At 41.1% G+C, this 8,516-nt stretch overlaps 1 pseudogene; it reads left to right on the top strand.

Annotated features, from left to right (window-relative positions):
• The first annotated feature begins 308 nt into the window (after positions 1–308).
• LOC126249503 (uncharacterized) lies at positions 309–5,029 on the top strand (annotated as a pseudogene).
• Positions 5,030–8,516: the final 3,487 nt, after the last annotated feature.

Raw genomic sequence — 8,516 nt, 5'->3', positions numbered from 1 at the left:
GAATGTGAATCAGCCACACCATCTACGTCGATGTAACCATCACCTCTGGCTGGATGCTGGAATTGTCAGCCACAAACACCACATTACAGTGTATCACACTCGCTGTGGCACTGCTTGCGATCCAATCTCCACAGCCTTAGCTGATTATGCGCCCATCATCATCACCTCAGCCCAAGCCATCAGACTGGGTCGCATGCACCGAGACCTCGGTCATCACACTTTCTGTGGCAGTCACTTGCGATTCCACCGCCATCACTTGAAGCAGTGCTGACCCTCCAGCCTGGAGTATCGACTCTGTCACGTTTGCCATGGTCATCATCATGCGTGGCCCTCCACCCTGGTTTGGAGACCACATTTACCATGCTCTCTTTGCGATCGATCAGCATGGCAACGTCATGGATATAGCAGCATTTGGAGTCACAGAGTCTTTCTTCACAAGTAACACCAGGTATATTAAACAGCTGCATTAGACTCTTTGTGGTTGCATGTGCCTTTGGGGAAGGGATCTTGCAATCCTGCATCGATAAAACCAATGTGGGGTATCGAGATCCAGCTGCCTTGCTACGCGTTTGCCAAGCAGTATGGAAAGGGAGCAAACTGGAAGCATCAACGCACCACAGTTTCTCCGTCAGGTACACAGCAGTCTCTACTGTCAGATGATGCACACAACCTCCCACATATCCCCCTCCCAATCCCCACCAAGGAAGAAAGGAATGCTGGAGAGAAAAGCATCGTCAAAATTTGGGGAAAGACTATGTGATACCCCAGGGCAGGTTAACTGCATACCAGTACTGAACTTTTACCAACAACGTCATAGTGAGCCACTTTTCAGATACACAGGAAAGAGGGTCTGCTAAGACGCTCAGCTGTTTACTTTACCCTGATATGCACACAGGTACTCGCATAACTGAGACCCAGTTAATGGTGGGTGGGGTCTAGTTCCATTCCTCTTCGGCAAGAGTATAGCTGTAAATTATTAATATTGCTTCACACAGTCGCTTCTGGCTTGTGATAGATATTATTTAAGTAATGCACATTTTCCAGATGCATACTAGACATCTTATGTCTGCAGCTACTATAATTTCAAAGTCGTCTCATTCCCAGTCACAATCCCAGAACTACCACGGGTCGAGAGGCAAGATCCTAATTGTTAGCCACATCTACGGTTGGGATGTAGAAAAGAAAAAATAGTAGACCAGTAGATGTGAAGTGTAAAGCAGTCAGACCTTTCTACACATCCAAAAGAGCTTTCAGGGTCCTATACACGTAGCTTTACTGCTGCTCTCCGAAGGTGAGAAGCATTCCTATATCTGGATCCAGAACATTTGCTGATTACTTGCCACCAAAATGACTAAATATGAACATAAATGACATTTTTGCAGTAGATGTATCAACTGTTTCACTTAGCTTGAATATTCAGAAAGACATCTCACTGACTGCTCGAGACAGGAACTGGTACGTATGGATATCCCCACTGGGGACAGAGAAAACTCAAAGCTTAAGAACGCTGTCCCGTCGTTGTATATGCTGACTCTGAGTGCTTACCAGTCCCTGTTGCATGTTTTGAAGATTATCCCATAGCCTGTCACACCACTTTCACAGTGCGACACGTGTTATATGCGTCAGAATATGATGCTTTATGCTCATATGATTCTAGTGAAAAAATGTGAATCATACGTAGTTCGGGGATAATCCCGCGAGATGGTTGCTCTCTGAACTCCAAAACATGACAATGAGGATTGATGTTCGTTATGGCAAAAACATTCCAATAACCACTTCGCAGAGGAATGAGGCATTGTACAAGCATGAAGTTGTATGTCATATTTGTAGGACGGCTTGGGATATAAAACCTGAAACTCCTCATACTCACCACCTTCATCTAATGTGAAAGTTCCATGGTGCAGCTAACAGTAAATGTAACCAGAAATACCAACTGCCACGACAGATGCCTGTCTGCTTCCGAAATTTGGGTGGGTATCATGCGGACACTAATATTGTGCACATGGATGATTTCAGTTTGGAGAAAGATTAGGTCGGTGTCACAACTGACGATGTAGAAAATTGCATTTCATTCTTGGTGTTGCAACTAGCACTTCATGATTTCTATCTTTTCCAAAATGTTGAAGACCGGGTATTTTGATTGTATATTCAAGATTTTGAGTCATCTTAAATATTACGCAAGCTATGCTAGTTACGAGACAAATAGATTGCTAAAGCAGACTTAGCAATGTGATTGTCAGAGCGTTCTTTAAACGTAGTTTGAAAATTTCTCCCTGTCTGACCAACATATCTACACTCACACTGTGAGTACTTGGTACCTTAAATACCAACATTACAATACGGACAAACTATACTCTCCTCATGATGGAACCAGTTTTCGCCGTTATTTTTAGCTTCAAAAAAGGCGGGGAGAACACCCACAGATCTCAAACATATCCCTAGCTTAGTGGGATCAGACAAAATCAGGGATTCTACAATAGTTCTCCTGCGCCGCCTCACTGCCTAGCTTGAGGAGGGTACTACTCACATTTCCCTTGATCCTTCTTTGTTTCAGATGACTTCAAATTGAGTGCTCAAGAATAGAATGAACACTACTACAACTTCTGCTCATATTTTAAATATCTTCCACAGTGACGCCTCACGTATAGAATCACTGTCGAATTGCAGCACACCTTCCTTCAACATGACGTTATCGACAACATTTAATGTAAGGAGTCATTTTTACTTTAATTCTTTCTTTATAGCTGCACTACATATAAACCTCAAGCTAAATACCAGTAGCCATCCTCCCAGTTGAGGTGTGCAGTGTTGCTTCCCCATTGCTGATCCTGGCGAGCTAACTCCACGCTTGTTGCGCTTAACCGTGTACCATTTTCTCGAGTGATATCAAGTCTGGGATTGAGTTATTATCCTGCTTCCGGTTATTGCATCTGATTCACTTCTATAGCTTCTTTTATTTTACAGAGAACGTTAAGCATGCTCTTGCAGCCACAAGAAATAAGTTCTGTGATTTTAAGTAAACTTGAACAGCTAGATATTTCACAGCTAGATATTTCACAGCTGCCTCTCCATGAGAAAGTTTCGGGTAGGAAAAGAGGTCGTTTAACATCTGATATTGTAATATCTTAGCGAAGCGAACGCAACCAGACATATATTGACAGCTTTATTTGTGAAAGGTACCAACGGAAAAGTTGGTTTTGCGACTGAGAAGTAAAAAATACATTGTTTTGCTTTCTTGGTTTTCTATTTGGAAGTGATGCCACGTGGACAATATTGTTTTAAAAATATAAACCAAATGAAAGACGAAACTGAGAACCAGTAGCTATCGAAGAAGCACGTGGACAGTATAGTTTCACGTTCAGTTTTAGGAATTGTTTGTATTAACGACAAACTAAGGGAGGCATAAAGACTTTCAATCAACGAGCATAGTATAGAGGTTAAAAATAACAACGAATCTTTTCCAAAACAATAGAGAGGATTTTCCTTTGTGGAAAATTTTGGAACTCATTTGCATTGGCATGATGAGAAAGTTCAGTAAATCCAGGAGTACTTAGAGGGTCAGTAATATCAGAATCTAAATTACATTCTGATTTGATGGATCACTTAGAAACCAATGCAATCTTCAAAGGTGTTCCTCAGATTATTCACAATGTGATACCTGATTAGCTGCTACAGAGGAGATAAAGACTGAAATTGGAAAAGCTTCCAGTGTAGATCTCGTGGCTAATAACACTACAGATGTTTAGGAACACACTAAGATGGTTCCTGTTCTACGGTACGTTGTAAATGAAGAAATATTTGAGCGCATTTTGGTATCCTTTATTCCAGATAATAAAACCGCAGGAGGCATATCTAATAGTATTTTAGAATAATGCGACATAATTCTACAAGAAAATGGCTCACACATCGTGCAAATGATACGAACGGCAAGAAAGCTGGAGTTCAAACAAAAAGAAAAGCAGTTTATAGTAAAGCAGTTCATTGTTATGCACATCAAATTCATTTAATAATCGTAAGCGCAACTAGTATTACAGGAAAAGCAAGAATTAATTTTCTTTAATATTTTGTTATATTAATATTATTGTCAAGATCACCGCCTCGCGTGTCCATTCTCAAGAAACATATCGACGTCAGCATTGCATCTCCATCTTCTATAAGCTGGGACTCCAACATACAAATCACAAACAGGCTCCATGAAAATTTGCACTCTTTAGAAAACAGCTTTCCTGAAAGTCAGTAAACATCAAATTCAGGTCAAACTATTCCAAAAGCAACACGAATTTTAAAATACCTGAATGACGATAGTTTCCAGTTAGAACTTTTTCGTAAGATTATTCTTCACTCTATAATAGTTTACAACCAAATTCAGTCTCGAGAAGTTAGTGTGTTTAATGTTAATGAATATATAACAACAATCGTAACTGCGATTTCCGAATTTGGCAAACTCAAAGTACGGTCAGAATCTTTCATGGTAGAAGTTAAGGAAGTGTGTGAAAATATGTAAGTTGAAATAAATTACAGATATTCTTCGACTAAGGACTTACCAGTTGCTAAAGTGTTCAGTAAGAAATGTTGCGCTAGTTTTAAGAATGGGCATTCTCCATAAGAGATAATATTGACCACTGAAGCATATCCCATGAATCATATGGGAAAGATTGCAGCTGAACTAACTGTATTCTATTACGGTTCAGATTCTCATGAATACTGAGAATTAACAGAGCTCCTGATATTTATTTTGGGAAAAAATTCAGACGATGTTCTCAGTAAAATTACGAAACCGATAAAAATCCTCTTCACAGTTCCCATAGCTACATCGGAGGCAGAACGCTGCTTTTCGACAATGGAAAGAATAAAAGCTTTTCAAAAAAGCACTATGACTTCGGACAGACCAAATGGAATTGCAGTGCTTTCATCGGAGAAAAATTTTCTCAGATGTCATCCAGAGATGAAGGAGAAAATTAATGATCATTTTGCGCAAACTGAAACAAGGAGAATGAAATTTATTTTCAAGTTAATAGGCCAAACTTGAACTGTAACAATTTAGGTTAAAGTGAGCAAAAGATATTTGACGTTGTTTTAGGATTCTATCCAGTTACTTAATAAGTTTACTTTTTATACATTTTTGTTTCCTTTTTCACAGTTTTAAAGCAAGTTTCTGGAGCAGCATGCCCGCTAACCACCAGTAACAGAAGCTCTGAAATCTTTTAAAATTTTCCTTCTCTATAGAGTGGGTGCATGTACGTACTGAAAATTATTGATCTTGAAGTAAATTGTATAGGCAGTACCCATAGAATGTTAAATTTAATTTTTAGTACCCGGTCGTTAAAATAAACGTGTACCACGTTTAATTTAATTGGAGCCTCTTCCATATAATTAAATTATTTTCAGCTTATTTATGTCGGATGCGAGATTTTGTAAATTTAAAATTTAAACTATAATCTGAACAACACACTCCTAAAAACGATTTTTACCCATTTAATTAGAATTATCTTTACACAAGAATCTGGGCTGTAACTAAACCGATCAAAGTCTACATGGATCAACTTATGTTAAGATTATCAACTTACGTCAAGATTATTCTTATTGAGAAGTCACTTATATTCGAAACGCGTAAAATTAGTGTTTTCGCTGTGTCGGCAAGTTGCGTTGTGAGGCCAGTTGAAACACATAGTCACGTAATGTGTTGCTATATGACATATTAACACATGCTTAAATGTGTTTCTTCTTCAGACTCAGAAAAAGGGCAATAAAGAAGGAAGCTGCTATGTGAACACCATAATTGTAGATCAGAGGAGTGTTTTCTGATGGCACTAACAAAATCAGGGGAATAAATAAATTTGTGGAGGGATACAATATGCCACACTAATCGGATCTCCCCTCAAAATGAAACCATACCCAGTTAAGATGTAGTCTGGTGGAAAGCTTTTTTATTGGTCATGTGTTATCATTGTGTACAACTATCTTTTAAAAGGCGTTCTGGCAGCTATTTCGGGATTTTTATTGTCCACGATTAATTGCCTTACTGATGCTGTTTTGTGATAATGTGCATTTTCATGCTGATACAAACAGTCAGCATCTCGGTACTGTTCGTCCACTGTATGCAGTACTTCACGAGAAACATGTGCTCATATGCTAACGCAATTAGCGTTTGATTAAGCTCAATAAGGGGACTACATCCTAACACGGAAAACACCTCTTATCGAAACAACCATCTCCTCCGAATTGCTGTGGTGGGACTATACTTCATGGCAGGTAATGTTATGCAGGAAATTGCCAGACCCAAACCCTTCCATTGGACTGTCACAGTGTGCTGCGTGGTTAATATCTCCAAATCACTCGTCCCCAGTCTTCCACTGTCCAGTGGCATTGCTGTTTACACAATCTCAAGAGCCGTTTTCCAATGACTGCAGACATATTTTGTTTATGAGGCACTGCTCGACCATAGCACCCCATTCATCTTGAGGGCCTGCGCACAAATTTTTAGAAATTTGTGGTAAGGTCTTATGGGACCAAACTGCTGAGGCCATCGGTTTCTAAGCCTGCACACTACTTAATCTAACTTAAACTAACTTACGCTATGGACAATACACACCCGAGGGAGGACTCGAACCCTATGCGCAGTCATTGTGCTCGCTGTACTGCTGGTAGTACTTTGACGAGTGATTACTTCATGTGGTTTTGTACAGGCGCTCTCCACTGTTCTTGACGGTTCCTGTCCGTCTATACCTGAGGGCCACCTGGCCTTGGTTTAGTGTAATTGTTCTTTCGTGCTTCCACGTCACAGTCACACCAGCAACAGTCGACTTGTGCAGCTTTGGAACAGCTGAAATGTCCCTGGTGGATATGTTACTCAGGACTAGACAAACTTCCAAGTCAGTGAGCTCTCCAGAAGTAATCATTCTTCTCTTACTTCTTCTCTAGAAACAACAAATGTCCCGACTTCTTTTATTGTAATGGCACCGTCGCCCCTAATATACACTGATGAGTCAAAACATTATGACTACCTCCTTAATAGCTTGTTCGTCCATCTTTGGAACGAAATACATCACTGATTCCTTGTATCATGGTTACGACAGGTTGTTGGTAGGTTCGTGGAGGTATGTGGCATTAGATTTCTACCCACAGGTCACGTAATCTCTACATAAAATGGGCCGATGACTTACGTACTCAGTGATGGTGCCCGACAGCGAATTTGGTCGCTGAGACATCAACGTGAGTTCATTTTAATGTTCCTCAAACTGAAGAAGCATGGTTCTGGCTCATGTACACGGAAAATTATACTGCTGTAAAATGACATTGCCGTTTGGGGAAGATATCAAGCATGACGGAATGCTGGTGGTTCGCAGTGTCAGCTTGTCTTCGATTTCTACCACAGGTCCCATGCAAGCACAGGAAAATGTCACCCATAGTGTAATAGTGCTCCCAACAGCCGTGGTCTGTGGCACACTGCACGTTTCGCGCCTGTCTTCACTTCAGTAACGGTGTTTGTGGAGACGACATCGACCTAGTATGCGAAAAATGTGATTCACTCGAAGAGCCGACACGTTGCCATCGATCGACGGTGGAACACCGAGAGTCCCGTGCCCACTGCACACGTAATTGACGATGTCTTTGAGTCAACATGTGAACACGTTGGGGTGGTCGGCTGTTCCATGTTCTACAATGAACGATGATTGGTGTGCTTCGAAACATTTTTGCGCCTACCAGCGTTGTGATCGTTCAGCAGAGATGCCACTAATCACCATATATCCTACTTTACAGAGCAGGAGAGCCTCCGAACAGCATGTTCTGTGAGGATTCGTTGACGGCTAATCATGTACTGTTCGGTGGTAGTTTCACTGCCCCTCTACCTCTTTCAGTAGGTACTTACGATAGTAGCACGTGATCATTCGATCAGCTTCACTGTTGACGAGATACTCGTTTACAGGCTTTGCGTAATAATAACCTACCCTTTGTCAAAGTCACTTATCTCAATAAATTTTCCAGTGTTCACTATGGTGATCCCCCGTCCGTTTCTGCTCCGCTTACGTGCTTTTGTTACTGCATCACGTGCCTTCAACGCCACGAGGCGGCATCCCACGCTGCGGTGCGGTGTTACCATAATATTTTTTCTAATCAGTGTATCGTGGTCCATTCCGAATTATAGAGCGGTGTTCAGATACTTTTGATCACATAGCGTATGTAGAGATGGGGGCAAAGTACGTATTCGCATAGAGAAGATGGTTTACTGGGACGCCGGCCGGTGTGGCCGAGCGCTTCTAGGCGCTTCAGTCTGGCACCGCGCGACCGCTACGGTCGCAGGTTCGAATTCTGCCTCATGCATGGATGTGTGTGATGTCCTTGGGTTAGTTAGGTTTAAGTAGTTCTAAGTTCTAGGGGACTGATGACCTCAGATGTTAAGTACCATAGTGCTCAGAGCTATTTCAATCTTTTTTTTCCCGTAACTGCAATCAACAATTTACCATACGTTTCTTCTGATATGTATGGAGGTAAGCAAGCACTTCTCTCTTCAGTTT

Source organism: Schistocerca nitens, chromosome 3 (genome assembly GCF_023898315.1).
Source record: "Schistocerca nitens isolate TAMUIC-IGC-003100 chromosome 3, iqSchNite1.1, whole genome shotgun sequence".
NCBI classification, from domain to species: Eukaryota; Metazoa; Arthropoda; class Insecta; order Orthoptera; family Acrididae; genus Schistocerca; species Schistocerca nitens.
Note: the sequence above shows the minus strand (reverse complement) of the source record. Positions and strands in the feature narration are given on the sequence as shown.